Source organism: Jatropha curcas, chromosome 7 (assembly GCF_041381405.1).
Source record: "Jatropha curcas cultivar XTBG-Jc1 chromosome 7, XTBG_Jcur_1.0, whole genome shotgun sequence".
Lineage (NCBI taxonomy): Eukaryota > Viridiplantae > Streptophyta > Magnoliopsida > Malpighiales > Euphorbiaceae > Jatropha > Jatropha curcas.
The window spans coordinates 17983490-17998322 of record NC_143157.1 but is presented as its reverse complement, the minus strand read 5'-3'; the positions used below and the strand labels follow the sequence as shown (position 1 = coordinate 17998322).

Here is a 14833-nt window from a genome sequence, read left to right as displayed (position 1 = left end):
AAATAGATTGAATAAGAAAAGGTTGCGTACCTGACATCGTTGTTCGTCGATCTTGATGTATAGAATTAGGTTTGCAGCCTTCTAGAGAATTGAAGAATCGATTTAGCGGAAGCAATACGAAAGGAACGTAAAACTGAATCGTATTCAACTCCTCTGGGGACCACGACCTTTATATACCTGTAGGGTTAGTACAATTCCTATTTCGGTCCTTTAACGAAATAGGAATTATATAATGGTCTCTACACTTAATATCTATAATTAGTTGATACCTCAATAGTCAATTATTCACAATCAAGACCACATTTGAAATTGACTTTACAATTAGACTGCTGTACATATTTAATTTTACATATTAAGCCCACAATAGAAAATTAAATCCAACACTTAGTTCTACAATAATGTTGTGAGACCTTGTTATTCTTCTTCTTATTCATTTTAATTCTTCAATATTGATTTACCTTTTATACTCATTGATTTCTTTTGGTGGATGTTTATTATACTGTTTAACTAGAAAACATGGCCAGTTATTCAGTTAATTAAAATAATAAAAGACTAGTTAATTAGATCAAACCCGTAATTGTTTGTTTGAAGTTAACATTTATAGCAATTGATATAACTTGACAAGAAACATATTTTTAAGTTATATTAAGGAGGTAAATAATCTAATTTGAAAAAACTACACCTGTGGTTTATTGGTTAGAATCGGTTTTTATCATTCCTAATGCTTTCAATAAATTAAATCCTAGACGCATGTCAAGGGTTATTTGTAAGTAAAGGATTATTCATAACATGTTGTGTTCTTTAATCAAATTTTACGAAAAGATAAAATTGTCAAAAGCATTTTTGACAACTGTAACAAATTTATTGATTTGATTAGTAAGTTTGTAATCGCATCCATAATCAACATATTGATCTAGCACAGAGATGACCTTTGGCTGGAATTATTTCTTTAATTGATTTTCTCTATTTTTATTATTGTTGTTTTATTTTCTTTAAATTCAGCTTTTGCAATTAAAAACTCCCCTAAATTGTTTTTATTAATTTTTCTGGTTCTTAAAAGAATATTATTAATCTCTAGTATCTATGGAATCGACCTTGCTCACCATTTTCTACAGTTAATTTATAACTTGGTAGCAAGATTTATTTGATGGCTTCAACACCTATCAAATTTTGGCGCCGTGGGACCGCCGCTAATTATTTGTATTTTTTCATGACTATATCTGATCGTACAAGTGAACTCACTCCAATATGACGCTGAGATGAGATAAAGAAGACCGCCAAATGATGGAGAAAAGAAGCGAAACAAGAAAAAAAAAAAAATCTTCTCTACTAAATACCTCAACACCTGGAGAAGCCATTGTTTCTGAAACTTCTGAAACTTCAAGTAAATCTGAACCAGAAGTAGAGATGGTGAAAGAGATGACTTTGAGGGAATTAGCAACACCTCTTGTTAATCAACCGCCTCTTTGCATCACATATCCAGCTTCGGAGGCAGTGTTTGAACTCAAGTCGGGTTTAATTCATTTATTACCCACTTTTAAAGTATTGCCAAACGAAGACCCTCGTAAACATTTGAAGGAGTTTCATATAGTTTGCCTACAATGAAACCTGAAGGAATATCTAAAGATCAAATTAAATCGAGAGCTTTTCCATTGTCTTTACCTGATGCAGCCAAGAAATTTCTATTTTATTTGTCTTCCGGATCCATTACTTCACGAGCTGCCAGTATAAGGAGGGATATCTGTGGGAGTAGACAAAAGGATAATGAAACTTTATATGAGTACTGGGAGAGGCAAGTGATGGATGCAGCCAGTGGTGGAGCAATTCAAGTCACAAGAGAATTAATTTTTACTACGGCTGCCAATTCTCAACAATTCGGGTCTCGTCAAGAACCTACAAGACTTGTTAATGAGGTAAATGTTTCAGAATTAACCAACTGACATCTTTGGTTCAGAATTTGGTTGTAGGTAATGGGCAACAAGTTAAAACTTGTGGGATTTATGCGGCTTATTTTCACTTGTCGTCCCGAACTATAGCCCTATCACTTTCCTATCTCTCAACTTCAATTTATCACTTAAAAATTCCTCAACTATTATTGGGGTAACATAAAAATATATTTCACCGGTTTCTAGTCATAAGTCAGTCAAAAGCTGACATAAACAGATTAAACAACTGAACAAAAAATTCTACATTAACTAAACAATTATAATTGAATAAAAAAGCTAACATAAGTTGACATGTTTTTTACTTAATTTATCCTTTTCTATTATATAATGTCAAAATTTAGAACAAACTTCAATTAATTAAGTTCAACATATAATATTTTTTTATCCACACAATCTTCATTTTAGAATATTAATACATTTGCTAAAAGAAATTAAAAATATTTTGTTATTTATTCCCTCCATTCCACAAAATATGCATGTTTCTGTTTCCATAAAAATTAAGAAAAATTAATTAATATAATTTGAATAATTATATTAATAATAGATGTCACTTCTATAAAGAATTGAATAAAAAATTATTAATAATAAGTTAATTAAATATTAATATATTAGAGTGTTAAGAAATTAATTATATTTCTAAAAAAGAAAAGTAGCCAATATTAGTGCAAGGATACTTGTAAAAATAAAAAATAAAATGGAAAGAAGGATTAGTAAAATTTAAATTTTTAATTTTTAATGCTTATTCTTAATTTTAAAGTATTTATCTCACAATAAAATTAATCACATAATTAAATCATAAATTTATAATTCTTTAATAATAAAATTGTTTCCTAATTAAAAATAAAGAGAATTAAATGATAAAAGAAGCTGTGAAAGAATGAGAAAAAAAAAAAAAGAGGAGTGTCACTGGTTGGGATTTGTGAAATACACATTTTAAGGTCCCTCTACATCAGTTTTAACTTGCTGACCATAGGAAAAAATATTTTTATGTTATTCAAATAATAATTGAGGGATTTTTAAGTGACAGATTGAAGTTTAGGAACGATAAAGTGATATGACCTATAGTTGACGTACCACGGGTGAAAATAAGCCGAATTGGTGCCTATACTGGACATCCTACAAACATGTGTCCAACTTTACAAGAAGATGGTCAAGAACAAGCCAATGCTCCTGGAAATTTTCCAGGTCCATCTCAGCGGAAATATGATCCGTATTCAAATACTTATAATTCAAGCTGGCGAGACCATCCAAATTTCAGCTGTGGACCTAGACCTTCAAATTTCAAAATAGACCAACTCAAAATGAATAAGGCTCTTCAGGTATGTGTCTTGAAGAAATTGTGAAAACACTTGCAACAAACACCGTCCAATTCCAACAAGAGACAAGAATAAGCATCCAAAATTTGGAGAACTAAGTTAGCCAATTAGCCACTTCATTGGGCCAGTTAGAGTCTCAACGAAAATTGCCATCTCAAACCATTATGAACCCAAAACAAAATGCAAGTGCAATTACTTTGAGAAGTGGTAAAGAGCTAAAAATTTTAGCCGAAAAGAAATGCAAGCATAGCTTGGTACCGGAGGAGGAAGTGGAGATAATCGAGCCACTTAGTGACGTTGCACCTGAAAAGCCAAAAATTCTAAAATTTCAACCTCCTTTTGCTCAAAGACTTGCCAAGTCTAAAAAGGAAAAAGTAGAGAATGAATTTCTTGACATATTTCGAAAAGTGAAGATGAATGTTTCCCTACTTGATTCAATCAAGCAAATACCTAGGTATGCAAAATTTCTTAAAGAATTGTGCACTAATAAAAAGAAATTAAATGGATATGAGAAAATAAATATGGGAGAAAATATTTCCGCTATCCTTCAAAGTAATTTACCTTAAAAGTGCAAAGACAAAGGCATGTTTGCCATATCTTGCAAAATAGAAAATGTAGGGATAGAAGTCTTATGTGTGATTTAGGAGCATCAACAAATGTAATGTCTTTTTCAATTTATTTATCATTAAACACTGGTCCTTTAAAAGAAACCGAGGTCGTTATTATACTTACTTATAGATCAGTAGTATACCCCAAGTGAGTGTTGGAAGATGTTTTAGCACAAGTTAATGGTTTAATTTTTCCAGCTAATTTTTATGTTTTGGATATGGAAGATGATAAATCCTTCACTTCATCTAATATTTTACTTGGAAGGCCTTTCCTTAGCACCATTAGAACAAAGATAGATGTGTATAATGGAACATTGACCATGGAATTTGATGGTGAGGTGATTAAATTTAATGTTTATGATGTCATGAAATCTCCAAATGATATTTCTTCTGTTTTCAGCATAGATGTTATTGAACCATTTACTGAAAAAACATTTGTTTAAGTAATGATGACAAGCTTAAAGTTGTGCTATGTAATGATTTATACCCGGACAAACTTTGTAAACTTGAAAAGAAGTTTGTGATTGAAGATGAGTTGTGGGAAGTAGTATTTGCATTGGAGATGCAAGGACCCAAGGTGAGCAATGGCCCTCTTTCTAGCTTACCGAAATCTCACCCTACTCTTCTACCCTCTATTTTGCAAGCAACAAAATTGGAGTTAAAGTCGTTGCCCCAACATTTAAAATATGTATTTTTGGGCCAAGGAGACACCCTTCCAGTAATAATTTCTAATAAACTCACTAAGGAGGAAGAAGAGAGGTTAATTCAGGTTCTAAAAAAAATATAAAAGTGCAATTGGATGGACCATTGCGGATATAAAAGGGATAAGCTCATCCACATGTATGCACAAGATCTTGCTAAAGGAAGACAACAAGCCAAGAAGAGAAGCAAAAAGGCGTCTTAATCCACCTATGATGGAGGTGGTCAAGAAAGAAATAGTAAAGCTTTTGGATGTTGGTGTTATTTATCTGATTTTGGATAGCAAGTGGGTGAGTCCGATTCAGGTAGTACCTAAGAAAATGGGTATCACCGTGGTAGAGAACATTGATGGTGAGTTGGTACCTGCCCGAGTTCAAAACAGATGAAGGGTTTGCATTGATTACAGAAAATTAAATGCATCAACTAGAAATGACCACTTCCTACTTTCGTTCATCGACCAAATGCTTGAAAGGTTTGCTTGTAGAACTCATTATTGTTGTCTTGATGGATATTCATGTTTCTATCAGATTCCAGTTGCACCGGAAGACCAAGAGAAGACAACATTTATTTATCTGTTTGGAACTTTCACTTATTGGCAGATGCCCCTTTGGGCTTTGCAATGCCCCCGCCACATTCTAAAGGTGTATGGTAAGCATCTTTTCAGATTATGTAGAGAATATCATAGAAGTTGTTATGGATGACTTTACAGTATATGTTAATTCTTTTGGTGAGTTTTTGGAAAATCTTACAAAAGTTTTAAAATGATGCTTAGAGGCTACACTAGTTCTAACTATAAAAAATGTCATTTTATGGTTAAACAAGGGCTTATTTGGGGACATATTGTGTCTGCAGAGGGTATTGAGGTAGATAAGGCAAAGATAGATGTTATAAAGTCTTTACCTTACCCTGTGAATGTGCGAGAAGTCCATTTTTTCTTGGTTATACAAGTTTCTATCGGCTGTTTATCAAGAATTTCTCAAAGATCACTTAACCCTTATGTCGACTCTTGCAAAAGGATATAACTTTCGAGTTTGATGAAGCTTGCAATCAAGCATTTGACATACTCAAAGAAAAGCTAATTTCAGCCCCTATTATTCAAGCTCTAAACTGGAATTTTCCATTTGAAATAATTTGCGATGCTAACAATCACGCCATAGGGGTTGTCCTTGGGCAAAGAATTGGCAAAGAACCTCATCTCATCTACTATGCTTCTAGGACACTTGATAGTGCTCAATGCAACTACTCTAAAACGGAAAAAGAACTATTAACTATTGTATTTGCTTTAGAAAAATTTCGTTCTTATTTACTTGGCACTAAGTTTATTGTGTTTTCTGATCATACAGCTTAGCGGTATTTATTGAAGAAGAAAGAAGCTAAACCGAGGCTGATAAGTTGGATTTTATTGTTGCTAGAGTTTGATTTGGAAATTAAAGACAAAAAGGGGTCTACCTACTACCATTATTGAAAGTAGCACTACCTTTGAATGATTAATTTCCCGACGAGTATCTCTTTTCTTTACATGATAGCATTCCCTGGTTTGCTGATATAGTCAATTCCTTAGCTACTGGATCATTACTTGATGAATTAACTAAGTTTGATGATTATTAGAAGGTGTGTTTCTAATAAAGAGGTTAAGTCCATTCTTAAATTTTGTCATTTGCTTGTGGAGGTCATTTTGGACCCAAGCAAACAACATCTAAGGTTCTCGAATGTGAACTTTATTGGCAAACTTTGTTTCGTGATTCCTATACTTTTTGTAAGTCTTGTGTTAATTCTCAATAGACTGGAAATATAGGACATAGAGATCAAATGCCTCTTAATCCCATTCTAATTTGTGAAATATTTGATGTGTGGGGAATCGATTTCATGGGTCCTTTTCCTTCTTCTTTTGGTTATGGTTACATATTACTTGTTGCTGATTATGTTTCAAAGTGGGAGGAAGCTAAAGCTACATGAATTGATAATGCTAAAACTGTTTCAGATTTTATCAAGTCTAACATTTTTGCTAGGTTCTGGACACCGAGAGCTATCATCAGTGATCGAGGAACTCATTTTTGTAACAAGACAATAGAAGCTCTTCTCAAGAGATATGGAGTCACTCATCAAACTTTATTACTTACCATCCTCAGACAACCGAGCAAGCCAAAGTATCAAACAGAGAAATTAAGTCAATTCTAGAGAAAATAGTGAGTCTTAACCGAAAGGACTGGAGTTTGCATTTGGATGATGCTCTATGGGCGTATGCACGGCCTATAAGACAACTATAGGCATCTCCCTTTATCGAATGGTATTTGGAAAACCATGTCATTTGCTTGTAGAGTTAGAGCATCGAGCTTATTGGGCTATAAAAAAATGCAATATGGAGATGAGTGTTGTTGGTGAGAGAAAGTTGGAATTGCAGAAGCTAGAAGATATTAGAAATGATGCATATGAAAGCTCTCGTATTTATAAGGAGAAAACTAAGGCTTTTCATGACATTTTAATTTCAAGAAAACAATTTTTATTGGCCAAAAAGTTTTACTTTATCATTCAGGGTTGAAGTTATTCCTAGCAAATTAAGGTCAAGATGGATTGGACCTTTTGTGGTTATTAATATTTTTCTTCATGGTACAGTGGAAGTTTAGAGTTTAGAAACTAACAAGATCTTCAACGTTAATGGGCATCATTTGAAGCCATTTTATGAGGGATTTCAGTCTCCTGGAACAGAGGAAATCTCTTTAGAGACCCCTGTTGTTGAAGCTTAAGAGTGAAGAAGGTCTAGCCTAAAACATAAAACGATGGCACTTCAATTTATTTTCTGTGTTCTTTTATTTATTTTTTATTGTTATGTTGTGTTGTGTTTTATTTTATTTATTTATTTATTTATTTTTAGTTTTTAATTTTTTTCAGTCTTCTTCTCCCAATAATTTTCCCTCACTCTGTGTTTTGATTCAATTTTGAGCAGAGATGTGTGAATTTACGGAGTTGAACTTTAATGGTGGTTAATTTTTGAGGAGCCCCGTGAGGAGTAGTCTAGATATTTGCAGGGACTATTTGGTTATTTTCATTTAACTCTCTATGCTAAATATGACAGCATTTTATTCATATGGGTAAAACCACAAACCTTTGCTCTCCTCCCGTTATCGCCATCAGACTTCAGCCTCTCAACTCGCCTTTACTCTCTCGCAGCAATGATTTTTTCTTCATCTTTTCGATCATCGGCCATGAATAGTCTCTCTCCACTAATAACAGAGCTACTATGAAGCGACGTCCAATAAATCTGTACCAAACGACAGTCATGCCTTGCCCCGATCCAACTGTGATCCAACTCCAGATCGCAAGAAATCCAATGATTTAGGGACGTTTTCTTGCCCTTAATTTTTTTTTATTTTATTTCTTTTTTTTTTTTTCCTTCTCTCCTTGCATTGAAATGCTTGTTTTGATTTCACACTGGGACAATGTGAGATTAAGCGTGGGGGAAAAGGATTTATAGCTTAAATGATTTAGAACTTGAATGTTTTATTCTAATTATTTTGGGATTTGCCTAATTATTGCTGGTTGTTTGGTTAAAAATTTATTGGGTATTGTCTATATTTGCCTTGAGTTGATGCTTGGTGATAGATTTTGATGAATTCCATATTTTAATTCTTGTTTAAAAATTGAATCAGTTTTTAGGAATTTTTATCTTGACTTAGAATGATCTTTTAATTATCTTGACGGACATTCTTGATTAGTTTAGTGAATTTAACTTGGTTAGCTGTTGTCTCTTGTCCACATTGAATAAATTGTTGAATTTAGTTATTCCTTTTGACATAAATTTTGGAGGCTTGAATCAAAAGAAGATAAATGCTTAAATTTTCTTGATAAAATACATAACCATTGCACTTAGAATATTTATGTAATCTGTTAGGAAAAAAAAAAAAAAAAAAGGGCATTATGTGTTTGACTGCTAAATTTGAGGTTGCTAAAAAAAAGGAATCAGTCTATTCTTATCTGAATAAAGAGCACAAGCCAATTACATTTTTACTCCACTGTCTGGTAATGGATAAGAGTAGAGCTAGTAGCCACTGAGTTTGTGAATCCAAGTAGCAGGGTGTGGGTATCACAAATATTGGCCCTCGCCCCAAAAGGCTATTGACTTTCAAGCAAGCCAAAAAGTGCTCTAAAAATAATAAAATTCTAGCACCTCTATTCTTGTTTATTGTATGCTTTTGTGTAAGGCTTTGTGACTTGGCAAGTTGATAAATTATTCTTCAAGCAGTGGCTTAATTCATATGAAACTTTGATTGCATGTATTTTATGAGAATGCTCAAGCCTTGTTCTTTTTGTTTAAAAGAATTTAAATTCAACTCTTTTATTGTTTGTGGATTTCAGATATGCTAATTGTGTTATCTTTGCTTTGTATTAAAGTTTGTTTTTCCAAGAATAGTTTTAAAGGTTGTGAAAAGTTGGGTGATTTTCCTTTTGAACTGATTAATGAATTGAGTGTTGAGCTAATGCTTCAGGACAAGCAAGTGATAAGTGTGGAAGAATTTGTTAAGTCATTATATTGTCATATATTTGTTGGAAATTATGTTCACTTTGCAAGGTAATCTGATTTTTTTATGAGATTTATTTCCTTTTTATAATTTGACAGTTAAGGAAGGTTTGCTGTATTATTGGGTCGCTTTTGGCTCATTTGAAAGGGAGGTTAAAAGCAATATAGAGTTCCTGAAAGCGGAGAGTAGTTTTTGGGAGTTGTAGTCTTTTTTTAGTTTGATTCAGTATTTGTTTTATTTTCCTGGAATTTCTGTAAAAAAACTAAAAAAAAGCAGCCATGAACAGATAAAAAACTCATTTTTGATTCCAGTTTAAGATTTCATCCAAGTGCTTAGTTCTACAATAGTGTTGTGAGATCTTGTTATTCTTTTTCTTGTTCATTTTAATTCTTCAATATTGATTTACTTCCTTTACTCATTGGTTTCTGTTGGTGGATGTTTATTATACTGTTTAACTAGATAACATAGCCAGTTATTCGGTTAATTAGAAAAATAAAAAGCTGGTTAATTAGAAAAATAAAAAGCTAGTTGATTAGATCAAACCCGTAATTGATTGCTTGAAGTTAACATTTGTAGCAAATGATATAACTTGACAAGAACTAGATTTTTAAGTTATATTAAGGAGGTGAATAATCTAATTTGAATAAACTATGTTTGTGATTTATTAGTTAGAATTGGGTCTTGTTCATTTCTAATGCTTTCAATAAATTGAATCCTAGATGCGTGCCAAGGGTTATTTATTAGTAAAGGATTATTCATAACTTGTGTTGTTTACTCAAAAAGCATTTTTGATAATTGTAACCGATTTATTGATTTGATTAGTGAGTTAATAACCGCATCCATGATTAATACTATTGAACTAGCATAGAGATGACATTTGGCTAGAATTATTTCTTTAATTGATTTTCTCTTTTTTTTTTTTTTTTGTTTCATTTACTTTAAATTCAGCTTTTGCAATTAAAAACCCCTCCCTTATATTGTTTTTATTAATTTTTTTTGGTTTTTAAAAGAATATTATCAATGTCTAGTCTTTGTGGATTTGACCTTGCTCGCCATTTTCTACAGTTAATTTTTAACTTTGTACGAGATTTATTTGGTGGCTTCAACACCTAAGTAATAAACTCATTGAATTAGTCAATCATAATTTACATTATGAAATATCAATTTATTAATAGTCCGCGTCTCGGTATAAAAATTGATGATACCTCTTGAGAAATTTATTAGTTTTGTATCCGACGTATTAAATAAGTTAAGTGAAATTTTTGAAGAATTAAATTTTCAATTAAATTAAATAGTCGGTAATTTAATTTAATTGACAAGTATTTGTAATTTTGACAGGAAAAATTTATACATTTTAGGAAAAATTACTATTTCTTCCCTGTATGATTTAAAATACAACTTATCCATCCTTTTGTTCAAGAAATGCATTTTGTAGTCCTTGATTTTCTTTCCGTGAAATTATTCCGTCCTTCAATCTTAATTAAGCCCATTTTTCGGTTTATTCCATAAGAAAATATCAATCTGAAGAAAGAGAACAGAAGATAAAGACAAAAGTACCCCTAACACACAAAAAGCAACAAATACTGACGATGTAAAGAGGAACCGATAATCTTGTTCCGTGATAAAATTCAATTGAAGCTCCATCCACTTTGCTCAAGAGCCCTCATGATAATGCCACTTTTGAGATTTCAAGTAAAAAAAAAAAAAAAATTGTTGGGTAACAATTGAGCAACTCTTTTACTGGGTAAATAACAATTCAACAAATCAAGAATTAATTTTGGATTTTGATTTGAAGAATCAAGTTTGAGGAGAGAGAATCAATTTTAGGTTTGGGTTTTGATTTGAAGAATAAGTTTGAAGAAAGTGAATATGTTAGAGTAGAAGAAAGCTCATTTAATAGTTGAAAGAAAGATCTGGCAGATATGAAGCAAACCTGAAAAATATGAGATTTTTTTTTTTTTTTTTTGAAAAATTAACGTGAAGTAGAGGATCAATATGCAAAACGAAATGAAAAAATAGCTAACAAGAATGAGAGACAGTGTGTACATATAACACGTGAGGTGCCCGGTAGTGGAAATAGACTCAGATTATGAGTTGGAAAATTGCTGCGATAGAAGTAAAGAAAAAGATGGAGATGGAGATTGCGAGGCTGACGCTACAGTCCTCTGTGTCACGTGCTATCGGACATCCACTCCGCCAATCCATTGGCTCGACGACACGAACGAGTTCCTGTGACGCCTTTCTACGACTCGATCAGTTCGGCTTCAACATCTTCGTTTGACACAGTTGAAAGAGAGAGAGAGAGAGAGAGAGAGAGGGAGGGAGGAATAAACGGCTTTGTTTTCTCCTTTTTTTGTCTTCGCTTTGTTCTTTTACTATAAGGTTATTTAGGTCTTTTCTTATTGAATAAACGGTGAAAAGGGTTAAATTAGGACGGAAGGACGGAATAATTTAACCGACACAAAACTAAGGGACTACAAAATGCATTTTTTGAAATAAAGGGATGGATTAGTTATATTTTCAAATATATAGGGTCGAAATAATAATTTTTCCCATATTTTAATGTTAGGAGATTTGAAATTAATAAGGAGTTCAATTATGAATTTTTAGTGGAATAATTCATAATTTATTATAATAATACTTTACTAGTTGTATAAATACATTATTATTATGAGGTAGCCTTATTAATTTTATGATTGTGGATCCTTATTGTGTCTGTATTATTTAAAACTAATTAAGAGGTTAATTAAATGCAATGTTAATATTGAAATACGTGACTATATATATATATTTATTTATTTATTTATTTATAAATTATTTTTATTAATATTAACTTTAATTGAAAAAATATATAAGAGACGTTTAGACTAAACCTAAACATTAGTCTTTTTATTATTTTAGTTTTCCCTCTTATTATTATTTTCGTTTTCCCTCTTAATAGCCGTTTATTCATACAGACAGTTCTAAAGAAATAGTTTAGGTCACACAATAGAAGATTGTAGAGAAAAATAGTGTGTTTTCGATAAAGCAGGTGCTGTTGGTGTAGAAAATATTGCGTGGAAGTAAAATCAAAATAAGTGTTGATTTCGTTTGCTTAAGAGTTATTTATGATTCCATAACTTTGATTTATACTTTTGTACCTCTATGGTTTTACCTGTATATTATGCATATGCGTTTTTTGTGGTTTCCCTTGTATGATTTTTCTATCATCAACAAGTTGAGAAGTTAGTGGTCTTAATGGATTTATTATTTTTTATATTTTAATTAAAAATACTTAATTTGCATTTGAATAAGGAACTCCAATGGTATTTTGCGGTACTTGATTTGTTTATTCCCGATTCAAATAATTAGAAATAGGGTTGGGATGATTATGGTTTGTAAAATTATCCATGACAGGTTCAAATATATATATATATATATATATATACACACACGAAAGTTAAATCAAAAAGAATTTTGAAGGCGTTCTCTCCATTCAACATTCTATTTTTTTTTAAATTTTAAGTTTTTTCTTATTTTCCCGTATTTTGATTGGCAAACTTAATTAATTTATTTCAATATAATATTTAATATATATTAATGAAAGCTAATCTAATCTAATTATCCAATATAATCAGCTATCTTAACTTTTGAATAAACCTAAAATCTAGCTATATCTGATATTTAGGTAATGTGTTATCCTTCACGGTTTGCTTTGTTTTTCTTTCTCATCATAATTTTCCTTTGCTTTCTTCATCTCTTTTATCAAGATTTTGCATCTTTTTTTTATGACTATGAGGAATGATATTGGAGAAGCTTTGGCTGTGTTCATCCCTCAACAATTGCTGTATATTATTTATTTGATTATTTTCAGGTTTAGCCTATTTTCCTGCATTTAAAAAAAAATACTTTTTTTTTGAATTTTCGCTTTGGTTATGTTTAAAGACACAATCGCTTTGGTTATGTCATGCTATTACAGAAAATGCCATAATTTTCTTTAACACAAATTATTTTGATATTACCCATTATTAAATTATTTTAAATAGAGTTTTCATTGTTTTTCTTAATAATTTGATAATTTATAATAATTTTTCAAAAATAATAATATAATAAACTACAACAAATATTAAAATAAATATTTAAATATCCACGTGCGAAACGTGGTTTGTCGACTAATTTTATATAAGTTTGAGTTTTTAAATATCGTTATCCATTATGTACTACATTAAATGAATTTAGCCATGGATGCACACAGGTATCCTGCTTGCATCTACCCATTTAAGTATTAGAAATATTGTTCTGGAAACTTGAACCTATAACCACATAAATAAGTTCAAGTCATGGTGGTTTAGGTATATTACTTGTCAACACCTCGTATATGTACCTATCAATTACCAAGTCAATAATTAATTGTCACTTCAAAATTTTGTCATCATCTATTATTAGATGTTCAATTATTTTAGTTAAATGACGTCAGTCCCTTATTTATCGCATCGCATGTCTTTATTAGATAAGCTTGACACATGTTTATCCACACTGAGTGCTTGGAAATGTTTTTCTCAATTTTATTTAAGACAAGACTTGTTTATATTCGGTCATGGGTATACTCAAACACCAATCCAATCTATAAAGGTTTTTAAATGATTATTACCATTTTTTTTATTGAATTGTTAAAAATATTTCCATTTAATCAAAAAATCATTTTTTATATTATATATAAATATGAAATAGAGGGACAATAATGAGATTTTTGATAGTCTCTTAATAAAATAAATTTTCAAATAAAATAATACATAATTAATCTTTTCAAAATTTTTAAATGTTTACTTTTAAAATTTTATTTATTTTTAAATAAATGAATATGTTTGTGTGGGATGACAAACAGTTTAATTTTAAATTATATATAATATTTTATTTTTATATCTATATATATTGAAATGTATTTTTTAAGTGGTATTGTAAAATTGTACATATATGAATTTTAGATAAATGATGATGTACATTGAATTAAAGTGTGTGCATATACTTATTGCTGTTTTATTAATTAATCACTATATTTATATTAATTTCATATGAAATTTTATTTTAAAATTATAAAAATCTAAATAATACAAGATAAAAATTATAATCAATATTTAATATTAAAAATAAAAATGAGTATAAATAACAAGTAAAAGTAAGTAATGACATAAAAAATTGAATGAGTATGTATCAAGTATAGTCAACATGCAACGCATACATAAAAAGACTAATAATTATTTATATATATGAATAAATTCATACACCCAGTTTTTCCTTTTATCCAATTGTTTCCAAACCTTGAAACTCACCTATGAAAGTTGAAGTTTGAACGGGTCTAAAGCAAATGAAATTCACTTGAATAGCAAATAAGATCTCATATTTTAAATTTCAAAAATTACACGTAGCATTTAATTTATTTTCTTTTTCTATTTCTATTTCTATTTCTATTTAAATTAAAGATTAGGTAGTATTACGAGTAATCTTTGATACACAATATTAAACCCATTACCACAGCGAAAGGCAATTGATTCATATTTGATTAGAAAAAGCATAAATAAAACGAAATTCTTATTTATAATCTGATTCTAAATGTTGAATCCTTATTGAAAAAAAAAAAAAAAAAAAAAAAGTAAATCTACCATGTTAAGATCATGTAACACTAAATTTTCAATATGCTATGCAGGAAATAAACTTTTACACATTAACTTCCAAAAGACTATATAAATTTTGGCTAAATGCCGACTGTA

The 14833-nt window shown here is 30.4% G+C and overlaps 1 long non-coding RNA gene across 1 annotated transcript; it reads left to right on the top strand.

The window, feature by feature from the left end:
• The first annotated feature begins 2640 nt into the window (after positions 1–2640).
• LOC149494832 (uncharacterized) lies at positions 2641–9500 on the top strand. Its single transcript, XR_016321842.1, has 2 exons — positions 2641–5217; positions 5913–9500. It is a non-coding gene; the product is annotated as an uncharacterized LOC149494832 (long non-coding RNA).
• The last annotated feature ends 5333 nt before the right edge of the window (positions 9501–14833 follow it).